Source organism: Elgaria multicarinata, chromosome 9 (assembly GCF_023053635.1).
Source record: "Elgaria multicarinata webbii isolate HBS135686 ecotype San Diego chromosome 9, rElgMul1.1.pri, whole genome shotgun sequence".
Classification (NCBI taxonomy): domain Eukaryota; kingdom Metazoa; phylum Chordata; class Lepidosauria; order Squamata; family Anguidae; genus Elgaria; species Elgaria multicarinata.
This window is the reverse complement of record NC_086179.1, coordinates 18,970,518-18,982,546: the sequence shown is the minus strand read 5'-3', so window position 1 is coordinate 18,982,546 and position 12,029 is coordinate 18,970,518. Positions and strand designations below refer to the sequence as shown.

At 41.5% G+C, this 12,029-nt stretch overlaps 1 protein-coding gene across 2 annotated transcripts in view; it reads right to left on the bottom strand.

Moving 5' to 3' along the window:
- MICAL3 (microtubule associated monooxygenase, calponin and LIM domain containing 3) overlaps positions 1-5,084 on the bottom strand; it is a 141,911-nt gene extending 136,827 nt beyond the window's left edge. For both annotated transcript variants that reach the window (XM_063134836.1, XM_063134835.1), the window contains exon 1: positions 4,689-5,084. The gene's annotated coding sequence lies outside the window, so the exon portion shown is untranslated. The remainder of the gene's footprint in view (positions 1-4,688) is intronic.
- Positions 5,085-12,029: the final 6,945 nt, after the last annotated feature.

Here is a 12,029-nt window from a genome sequence, read left to right as displayed (position 1 = left end):
AGATGCATACTACACTATCCCTGATTTACCCACTTGCACAACGCAGAAGCAAATATGCTGCTTGTTCAGATTGTGATTTAATAAGCCAGAATTAATGGCTTATCATTACATGAAAATGCACCTATTTCCTCCATCGATGCACCCAAGATGTGATTTTGCAGCTTTCTTAATATCCAGATAAAAAGGGCTATCAGTGCAGGTGCAGCCTGCTCACCCTTGTTGTATTTATGTAGGTGAGACATCGAAAGCTGGGCCATGCGTGAGGTTTCCCTCCAGTTTCGTACAGCAAAAGACAACTGGTGAACATCACCAACACTGCTGTAGATTTTGTGCTTCAGGGCTCACTTTAACCAGCTTCAGTGAGTCACCTACTAAGTAGTCATAACCACAGCACGCACAAAGACTGCACTGAACCATCCAAGAAGAATGGAAAAAGCTGCCCGAGGGTTAGGACATCTTTCACTGCTGGACGTTGCCTTATAAGAACACATGGAAATCAGTTAGGAACCCAAAATAAATTTCAAGGGAAAAGGACAGCATCTGCGTACGAAGTGTCATGCTTCAACCTGGATTTAAAAAAAAGTCTAATGAAGAGACTAAACTGTAAACTAGGAAATTCCAAGTTCAAAACTCATCTCTGCCATCTACTAAGTGCCTGAGGGAAACCTCACTCAGCCCCACTACTGGGAATAATGGAAACTGACTTACCCTACAGGGCTGTTGTGAAGATTACTGAGGTAATAAATGTGAGGTGAACACTTGAAAGCACTATATAAATATTGTTTATAGCTTGTAGTCTATAAAACTGGAAAAAGGAACTGTACTACATTATTTAGAAAGCAGATTCCAGCTACTTGTGCCTGGTCTCTAACTTCAGGATGTAAGGGAGGTGGGGCTCATATAACTGAATGTTCCTCCATACCAAAACAAATCCCTGCATGTAGAAAGTTAGCAAGTCAAGGAGAAGGGTTCTAGCCTAGTTTCTTTCTTCACATGCTAGATTTCTTCACATACAGGAAGGTTTCATTTATTTATCTTTTTAATGGAAAAGGATTCACCAATGTAGCCTGAAGCAGTCCAGTCCAGACACAAGTTTACCCCCTCAGTACAAGAGTCATATCTCATTATATGGCAAACGCAATTCCAAGATATTATTCATCATGTTGCTGCCTCTAAAGCAAACATACCCTCCCCTATGCTAAAGGAGAAAAGGGCATTTTGTCTGATCGTGAGTAGGAACTTCTGCATGATCACAAATCCTCATTAGGCTTTTTTCAAGTGAATGTGAATGGAAGCTCCCTTCAGACCTTCCTCCTCAGCATGGGAAAGATCAAGGAACGAAGGGGATGTGAATATTGGGAGTGGGGCAAACATGTGGACCCACCTCCCCACCCCACATTTAACCCTCTTATGAGAAGACTGAAAGGCCTAGGAAGTGTCTAGGGAACTGTATCCACCTAACAGAAATTAGAAATTGAGGGAAACCAACACAACATATAGAGACAGAGTAAAACGATAGTTACATCTGGCCAGCTGGCCTTATGAGGCTTAGGAATTTTCTACCTCAGCCAGGCTTTGGTGTAGAAAACATACACACACTTTTCTATCAGAATGCCACACGTACCTCAATTAAAACAGTTTAAAAAAATAGTGCTAGGCCAGCCCAACCTATTGCCCTCTGGATGTGCTGGGAGTTGTAGTCTAACACAGCTGGAGAGAAACAGGTTAGGAAAGGCTGTACTAGGCCAAAGCAGAGTAGAGGAAGTACCTACCTCTACTCTGCTGTGGCCTAGTACAGCCTTCCCCAACCTGGTTGGAGAAGTTTTACCCTTTTCATTCCTTTCATTCCTATATTTTAGCCTTTTCATTCCTTTGAGCACTACCAATGTCTGTCTCGCACACACCCATCTTGGCAGAGTCCATGAACTGTATATACTATTATGTGGTCCAGACTAGGCTGAGGTCATTTCCACCTGGATCATCAAGGGAGCTGTCTTAACATGAGATGCTATAATTCTAGGTATTTCAAAATTTGATCAGCATTTCTTCACTGTGTTTTAGCACAGGACAGAAAAACAACAGATATAAAACACCATAAAGGATATGTATGCCATTTACATCGGACTCTCTGCTAGATAATTGCTGCATGGAAGACTTACCCTCGTTCTTTTGCAAGAGCATAGGGTAGGAAACGTTTTTATTGTTGTCGGGTTGTACTATGTGAATAGGTCTGAGAATGTTTTAAAATGTGAATATATTCTAAATAAAGGGGGAATAATTTTGCAAATCTAAAGCATCTAAGTATTTGCATAGTATTTTAACTGAGTACACTTGTTACAGGGGAATAAATAAATAAACAAGTAATGTATGACTCATCAGTCAGTTTCAGAAATCAGGAACCTCATTTCAAATCTGCAGCACACCTGAGCCCACAATGATATCCATTAATTTATACAACCCAGCAAGTCAGCTACTATTTCATAGTAGCTGACTTGCTTTCCATGCAGAAGATTCTAGGTTCAATCCCTTCCTCTCCAGTTAAATATATATATCAGAGAATAGAGGTAGAAAAGACTTGTGTCAGATTTTCATGATATGGAAAGTTCACCTGTTCAATTTCTGCTTTACTCAAACAGGATGATCCCTAAACCACCTGATCAGAGTGGGTCTGTTTTACAACTTTTTTTTTTAAGTGCTGCATTTCAAAGATATTTAATTAACCTCTAATCAGGAGCGAACAATCAAAAAGGCCTGGTTAGTGGCAGAAAACAATCCTAGATATAGGAAGCTGTCTTACACAGTCGGACCCCTGATCCATTAAGCTTAGTATTATCAACACTAACTCGCAGCGGCTCTCCAGGGTTTCAGGCAAGAGTTTTCCCAACCCTTCCTGGAGGTATCAGAAATTTTAACATGGACCTTCTGCATGTAAAACATGCACTCCAATACATAAGAACATAAAAAGAGCCATGCTGGATCACACAAAGGGTCCATCTAGTCCAGCACTCTGTTCACATAGTGGTCAACCAGCTGTCAACCAGGAACCCACAAGCAGGACACAGATGCTACAGCACCCTACCGCCCATGTTCCCCAGCAACTGGTGTACATAGCCTTACTGCCTCAGATACTGGAACTTACTGCCTCGGATATTGGACCAATCTATGGCCCTTCCAGATCCATCTCTCCAAATTCTGAAAGCAGGGTAACCGTTGAATTGAATTTAGCTTTACTGCTTCTGAGCAACAGTTATTGGCATCAAGTGACATCATTCCAAGCTCTCACATAACCAGCTTTCCAGAGATACTCTTCAGACCTTTGTTCATAAAACTGGTATCACCCAACTAAGAAACACAGGGCAAAAGGAAACTCCTAATACCACTTTAAAAACAAGCTAATTGCATGATGACAGCGGCATTATACATGAGTGAAGTTCTATTAGCAATGAAAATGTGGAGATAACATTCCAGTGTACCTCACACAGGAGAAATGGCACCACTTTTCTGCAGTCACCTTGGAAATATTCTGACATTTTTCTATATAATCTGTGACACAGCCATTACCCTTCTGTAGAAAGTGATTCTAGTATTTCTATATTCCCTCCCCTGCAAAACAAAATTATGCTGTCATAGCTCCTGGATAACACACTAAAAAATCAGAACTAAAAAGCAGGCACCTAAACCCTTAACAGATCTAATTCCAGCCAGTAGAGGACAGTAGCACACACAAACAGGAACTAGCAAGTTATTCATTTTGCAAACAGAACTGCAACATGGAGTATGCAGCATGAAGACAACCGTGCTACAATCAGCACATATTGAACTGGACAATTGTGCTGGCACTAACCATTCAGGAACCAGGGTACATTCTTTTAATCTCCCCATCTATAATCAAGATTTCCAGGACCAGTTTGGATCCTCCACTGTCCAGGGTTCTAGAACTGCATAAACTTATGTTCATCGAAAGTAACATATACAGCAGGTTTCAACTGTTCAAAGCACTTAAGGCATCTCTGTAACCCTCACAACAACCCTGTCATGCTCACTACTAATCCAGTATTGCAAATGGGGGGACTGAAGTTGGCAGACACTGGCTTGCCTAAGGCCATATAAGTTGCACAACCTAACACGTGTCAAAATATGTATCCCCAGTTGCACATGCAACACAAGGTCACAGGCTTGTATTCTGTGGTGTTCAGAGCAATTACCATCTCTTCATTTCTTATTCCAAAATTACTTATTAAGGGATTACAGTTTGTAATGCAGGTATAAGCAGTGGCATTGATTTTCTATTTGTTCATTCCTTCTACTCTGTAAAGCAGCCTTCCCCAATCTGGTGCCATCCAAATGTTCTGGACTACAACTCCCATCAATTCCAGCCACCATGGCCAAGGATTAGAGATGATCGGAGTTGCCATCCAAAACATCTGGACGTCTCCAGCTTGAGGAAGGCTGCTGTAAAGAGATCATGCCCTTTCACTCTGTTCACTCATTTTGAATTCCTAAATCCAAGCCACACCAAACCAATTACGCAAACTTCACCCTACCTGGGTTTTCGTTGCTCTTCAAAAATGTGCCGTTACCGCATGATTTAAACCAGAAGATCGAGCAAAGTAATTATAAACAAATTAGCTAGGCTTCCCACACCCACTCCCATTAGAAGTTTCATGCCCTAACCAGCCACTCCTTACTGCATCTCCTTAGTGATAGGAGAGTCCAAGAGCTCCAGAAAACAAACCTTTCTCTTGGGTGGATGATGTACTAACACTATCCATTCAGCAGGAGGAGATTCTAAGACCTTGTTAGCACAGTTAACAAAACAAAACTGCTTTCCCATGAAGCTTTCAGAGAGGAGGGCAAAGGACTGAGCGATTTCTGCCTGCTTTGCAAAAGGCTCTTATGGAAGCAGTTCTCCACAGGAGCAATGACCTGGATTCTGCAGAGCTAACAGCTGATCAGAACCAGAGCTTCTGCCTTCAGGGAAGAACTTCCATCTTACAAGCTACCAGTGTCCGTACACTGTTCAAACGTTTAAAAATAGCAACCGGGAAGCACGTTCCTCTCTCAGCCTGGACACCTGACTCCCACTTGAGTCTGGAACTAGGTTTTAGTTGAAGGGATTTGACTCAAGTCAGCAAGCATGTTGAAATGGCTTGAGCTAGAGAGAAGACCAAGTTCAGTGCCTGGAGCAAGAAAAAAAAACTGTTAGGAAATCAGTTTTGTCAAGGAGGCGGCGGCAGTGGTGGCGAGGGAGCAATTTGCTTGTCTCTCCCTCAGGCTGTGGCAATGTGTAGCTTCTCAAGGAATGCATCACTTCCAGAGGCACCAGCAGACAGATGCTCAGATTCTGCCACACTCTACAGGATGTGAAAGGGCTTAGTGGGTGTGATGTGAGGGTCATGGTTCAAGAGAGCTTATTTTGCTTTGCAGACTTTTCTCTGTTCGCTGCCCAGTTCAGTCCACACACGGCAAATGAGATTTGCCCCTCTTACTAGTTGTAATGGCTATATTAGGGCTGGGGAATGTTTGGCCCACCAGATGTTGGTGGACTGCAACTCTAATCAGTCCTAGCCAGATGTTCTGATGGCTACTACTTTGGATGGCTTTAAAAGGAGACTGGACAAATTCATGTAAGATAATGCTATCAATGGCTAAGAGACCTGATGGTTATATGCCATCTCCAGTATCAGAGACGGTATGCCTATGTACACCAATTACAGAGGAACTTGGGTGGGAGGGTGCTGTTGTACTCATGACCTGTTTGTGGGTTTCCCATGAGCAGCTGGTTGGCCATTGTGTGAGCAGAGTGCTGGACTAGATGGACCCTCAGTCTGATCCAGCATGGCTCTTCTTATGTTCTTATGAAAGTTGCAGTTCACCAACATTTCCCATCCCTGGGCCATATACTACCCACCTCCAGGATCAGAAGCAGCTGGAGAATTATCAGTTGCTGGGGAAAAACAACAGGAGAGGAGAATTGCCCTTGTGTCCTGTCTGTGGGCTTCCCAGAAGCACCTGATTGTCCACTGTAGAGACAAGATGCTAGACTAAATAGGCCTTTGGTCTGATTCAGCCAAGCCCTTCTTAAAGAGCCGTGTTCCTAAGAATTCAGGAGGAGGAAAATACTTCTTAGTGCAGTTCCAAATTGCCCTGTGAAGTCCGCATATCCACACAATACAGAATATACTAGGAAAGGAATTTTAACAATTCGAACAAATTGGCTTAAATTTGCATAATCTGTTCCAGTTGCAATATTCCATACTTTCGCACACAACAGATTCAGAAGAGAGACTGCATAGGATGAGGAGGGAGGTAAGTAGTCTTATAAGAGTAGGGCAAAGATGACTTGGGATGGTAATTTTAGACATTTCTTTAAAATGAGAGCTAGGAATTTGCTTTCTCATTTAAAGATAAATGCAAAAGTTACTTGAAAGCCAAAATTGCTGTACCAAGTTTTGTTCTGTGCAGAGTGGGTGTCAAACTATCATCCAAGGCCAAACTGAAGATGCAAAGTAGATTTGCTTCAGCAGGTGAATGATGCCAAATGTACCAGCAGTTCATCTATACGGGATAATGGGTCCTTATTTTATGAATTGATATAATCCCACCACAAACTAAAAATGCTTCACAATAGACAGAACGGGGGATCTAGCACAGAAAGGCAGTTTCCAGCTTTCATTTATACACACCCACCTGTAGCTACTTGAAAACACAAATCCGTTTACTTTGAAAAAGGAGCACAAAATCATTAACACTCACTACTAGCCTGCCTCCCAGTTCAATTCGAATCAGTAGGAACAGTAAAAGGCAGGCTTGAACTGGCTGCATGCCATGCCACTATGTTTTTGTATGGTTAGTGCAAACTGGAAAATCTGAGGATTGGTCTTGACACCTTTAGATTAGTTATTGGGAAGTCAAATACATTAAAAAAGTTGCTATTACACATCAAAGGTAAAGTTCAGCCCAAGGAACTGGAGCAAGTTCAACTTATGTGCTTAAACCAGCTGAAGTATATCCCAGCTCGTGTAGACAACAAGCAAACCTAACCCCGTAAGGGATTGGATGCAGTGGATGCACACACATCCAAGAGCTATAAATTCAGAAGCTGTGCTGAAACACTTGCTTATATTCACATCACGTATTCCCATTTCATTTACTGGAAGTAGAAGCATTTTGTAGGGAAGTAGCCTATTGTCTAATCAGCAATTCGTTTGGTTCAAGATGTGCCGACTTGCTTTTAAAGTTATGGATGGCATATGCCACAGGCGAATTCATGTTACACTTACACAAATAATCAGACGGCCTAGGTACCTGTGGAAGGGTAGGATGAAAATATGAACTACTTGCACTGAACTTGAAGATCAACAGTGCACACATTCGCAATAAAGCAATTCGTAATTCTTGTTTACAGCCCTCTTCCATGGTACATCTCCTGGGTGTCATGGAAAGGGATTTACCATCAAAAACTGAAGCAAAAATGTAATCAAAACATTGCCAGAGATTTTAAAGTTATTTCCCCAAAGCCACAGTAAACATGTCTCCAAATTTAAAATCTGTACCGCTAAAAAGTGAGTGGGGAGGGGGAATGCAATAAATCCCACGGAGGAGGAATGTAGATGGAGAAGACTTGGGTTCCTTCCCCCAATTTGGGAACCCTCTCCAAAGAGAGGCCCTTAGTAGATGCCAATGTTGCAAACAACCCTGCTCAATCAGATGGATAGAGGCCTATAGGACCGTAGTATAGCACATGTGTTGCATACAAGAGATTCCAAGTTCAATCCAAGCAATTCCAGTTAAAGACTCTCAGGTGGAAAGGCTACCTAAATCCTTGAAGAGCCGTGACCATCAATAGAGGTCCACATGTTCACAAAGGAGGAAACCTTCAGTTTGAGTAGGGTTATCTGGGCAGCAGCAGCAGCACAACATAGGAACCAAGAGGACTCCATAAACTTGAGTTCTACTGTGTTGGTGAAATGCCTCCTTGAGGTAGCTCAGTGTCTAGGACACCCTTCCCCAACTCGGTGCGCTCCAGATGGGGGATTATGGAAGTACCATGAATCAGAGGAGCCGATGGCCTTCTCCTATTTTGTGTCAAGTTTTTATATCTTTCTGCTGATCAAGACCCATTGTTTCCATGGGCAAAAACATGCCCCCCTTCCAAAATACAAAACAAAGATGGACACATAAAATTAAGCTGCTGTTCATTTAGCCCTCTGTTGACTACATTGACTAGCAATGGGTCTTAGGCAGAGGTTCCACCTGCCCCCCATCACCTGCGACTTGATCTTTTTTGACTGGAGATGCCAGGAATTGAACCTAAGACCTTTGACATGTGAAGCACAAGCTCTATCGCTTGAGCTATGGACTCAACCCAGGACACGCCTGCTTGTGATTTTAATATCTGTTTTCCATTTATAGAACACCTTCAGCTGACAGAGTGATTTTATGAAATTTTATTATATTTGCCCTTACAAACACCTCATGAGGTATGCTGCTGTTCATCCAGCTGTATACTTGAGAAACCCAAGCATAGAATGATATATGGCAGAGGTGTGGACTGTCGTACTCATGTAAACTTCCAGATTATGAGGCTGAGGGGGTGGCTATGAGCCACACCAGCTACAAGTACTTTTGAGAATTGGCAGCTATAAGAGGGAATTTGCCTCTAGTTTAGAGAGCACTTCTTGATAGAAGAACTAGAGCAAACGGCCACTCAGCAATCGAGCAAACGTCAGAGCTTTAAATAGTTCAAAACAGCCTACACCAGAGATTATGCTGTTTTGTCATTCCCTACTTGCTCATGCTAAACATACCAGAGGGCAAAGGTTTGTAATGTTGTGTACAATAGAACACAGAAATGAACTATGTCAAATGTACACTGAGTTCTCTGATGATCTATCATGTGTAGGAGGTTCAGGAGGCCAAACAAGGAGCAAGTAATTTAAGGAAGATGGCAATTTATTGTCTGTCTGAATGCATACTAGGTTTCAAGACATTCTTGGAGACATAACCCAGTACAAGGATCTCAGAAGATGGCAGACCTCCGGAACCAGGAAGGAGTGTTATGTGCAAACAGTCAAATTGTTTCACATTATTTTTGAGCTTCTTGGATGCACCATGAAAGCTGCTGCGGCTGAGTCCTTTGCTGATCTTGTGGGGAGGTGGGGAGCACCAATTTTCAGACTCAACTTGGAAAACCTGAAAAAAGGGCTAAAATAAATAAATTTAATTGCCGAAGCACTCCAAATGCTTATCTCACCTAATGCATTTTGGAAAAAAAGGAGTTACCAGTTCGTTTTACTAAGGAACATTAAGAGACCTATAAAGGCTGGGTATATTTTCTTTGGGGGGGGTTCAAATTCTTGTGCCGTTATGGTGATCTTTACAATTAACCAAATAAGGGTTTTCCTTTCTCTTTTTAAAAATAAGTAGACGCAAGGCCTTTCAACAAGAATAAAAACAGAGTTGATTACACAATAACAGAAATAGAGTTGGAACTCATTTAAGCACCATGTACATCGATGGTGCTATATAAATAAATAATAATAATAATAACAATTATAATAAATATTCACAGAATACTTAAAATGCATTAGGCATAACAAGAAATTGGAGTCTTTTGGTAAGTAAGTGGAAATTATCTTTAGCTCCTTTTGAAATTTGCCTGTTTTTCAGCCCCCCTCTCTAGAGCCAGCCCTGCCACAAACAATCACTTTGGTAAGTTTAGCAATGCAACCTGAAATGAAAACCGGGGGGGGGGGGGGGGCACAGTTCCTTTTAGCAAGTCGATTTGGACTTCAACTCCCAGCATTCCTGATCACTGGCCATGCTAGCTGGGGATTCTGGGAGTTGCAGTTCAACACATCTGGAGGGTACCAGGTTGGGCAAGGCGGCTTTAAGCATAATCCAGACTCTCCCTTCCCTATAACCTTCTGTAGATCTAGAAGAAATCCTACTGCACAACTCTGTATTACCAGGGAGCTCTGAAGAACCATGTAATTAACCCGGTAAGACTCTTAACAAAGTTTTGCAGCAGCATTACTTCTAGGTGTAACAACATTAATAAAAAAGCTGAGTTAAATACGCACCTGTGTGAAGTGTACACATAGCAATTAAAGTTGCAATGCAGACCACATCTGGAATGAGGAAGATGTTACTGAGTTGGGAGGACAGGGTAGTAAAGGAAAATAAATTAATCGTGTAGAAGGATTTTTATCTCCTTATTCAAGTTGTGTGTTATGCCAATGAAACACCTTCACTGAGAAAAGAGACTGTCTAAACTAACATGGACATCTAAGGTGTATTTGACTGATGGCATGTGAACAACACTATTTTCCTCCTTCCCACAATGCAACAGAACAATCATTTCAAGGAAAGAGTTGACTTACTAATTTACTACACTTATTTCTTGAATAGCAATTAGGGTTTACAATAGGAATGGGCAACAGCAAGAGTTTGGCAACAATGCTTCCATGATTTCCCAATTTTAACAGCCATAGCTGGGACTGAACCATTGCTGATGAAAAATTGACCAAACCCCCCCACCCCACCTTTGGTTAGAAACAAAGCATAACATATGGTTAAGGATCTTTTGCATTCAAAGGACTGTCCAGCTTGTGTGGTAGCAGAAGTTGGAGAATCTCTGTGCAATAAGAGGTATCCACATGCAGAGCTGTTTTCATGTGCCCTTCCTCCATGCCAACATGAAACTCTGCCACGTGGAAAGGGTTTCTGGCAGCCTCCACTTAGGAGCTGTGATGTTTTGAATCCACCCAAAACAAAACAGGAAAAAAAGAAAGGCAATAACATAGAAGAATACAACAAAATCTTTTGTGAACATGAACAACTCTGTGAAATATTATAGAGCAGGTGTTGTACTTCCTTAATGCTCAGATTTTAAATTTTGGCTGCCCAGAGAGCTTTGGCTATGGGGCAATATATAAATATAATAAATAATAACAATGATGATGATGATGATGATGATATAAACAGTCAGAGGTATGGCAGCTAGTTCTTATTTTGTCTTCAACTTCCAATGCGTGGGATTGTAAAGTTTCTCTTCCAGAGCAACTAAACATCATTTAAGGCTGTTTGAAAGATATGCAATGTCAAGTTATTGGATGAAACCAAGGAAATATTGAGGCCGTGCATCAAGATTTCCTCAAGCAAAAGAAATAAGGCAAGAAAGGAGAGGGGAAAAGTGACACACTTCTAGAGTCTGTGCCAATGTTGTAAGTGTCTTCTTAAATATGAAAGGCATAAAAATTTTTAATGGGATTTATTGTTGTTTTAAATTTTTTATATATTTCTATGTTGGTTTTTATATTATGTATTTTGGGGGTTTAAACCTCCCCAAGAGCTCTGGCTAATGGGCGATACAGAAATGTAATTAATGAAAATGGATGAAATGAGAAGGAAAATGTCAATTCAGTGTGCAGCTGCTGTGAAAAAGGCAAATTTCATGTAAGTCATAATTAGGAAAGGAACTGAAAATGAAACTGTCAAAACATACTTGTACAAATCTATGGTGCGACCACACTTCGAATACTTTGTGCAGTTCTGCTCACCACACCTAAAAAAGGATGTTGTACAGCCAGAAAAGGTGCAGAAAATGGCACCTAAAATGATCAAGGGACTGGAGTATCTCCCCTATGAGGTAAGGTAACAACAGCTGAGATTGTTTAGCATGGAAAAAAGGAGGCTAAGGAGAGATATGATAGAGGTGAACTAAATTATGCATGGTGTGGAGAATGAGGATTGGGAAACATCTCTCTCTCTCTCTCTCTCTCTCTCTCTCTCTCTCTCTCTCTCAGAATACTAGATCCCGGAGTCATCCCATGAAGCTAACTGCCAGTAGATTCAGGACAGATCAAAGGAAGTACTCCTGAGGAATGATAGTTTCAGCAAGATTTAAGTATTTCATGCCATATATTACATCAGCTGGGCCATGCTGATGCGGATTGGAGTAGTAGTCCAACACAGCTAAAGTGCACCATGTTGGGGAAGGCTGTGTTAAAAGGATTCATCCTTGC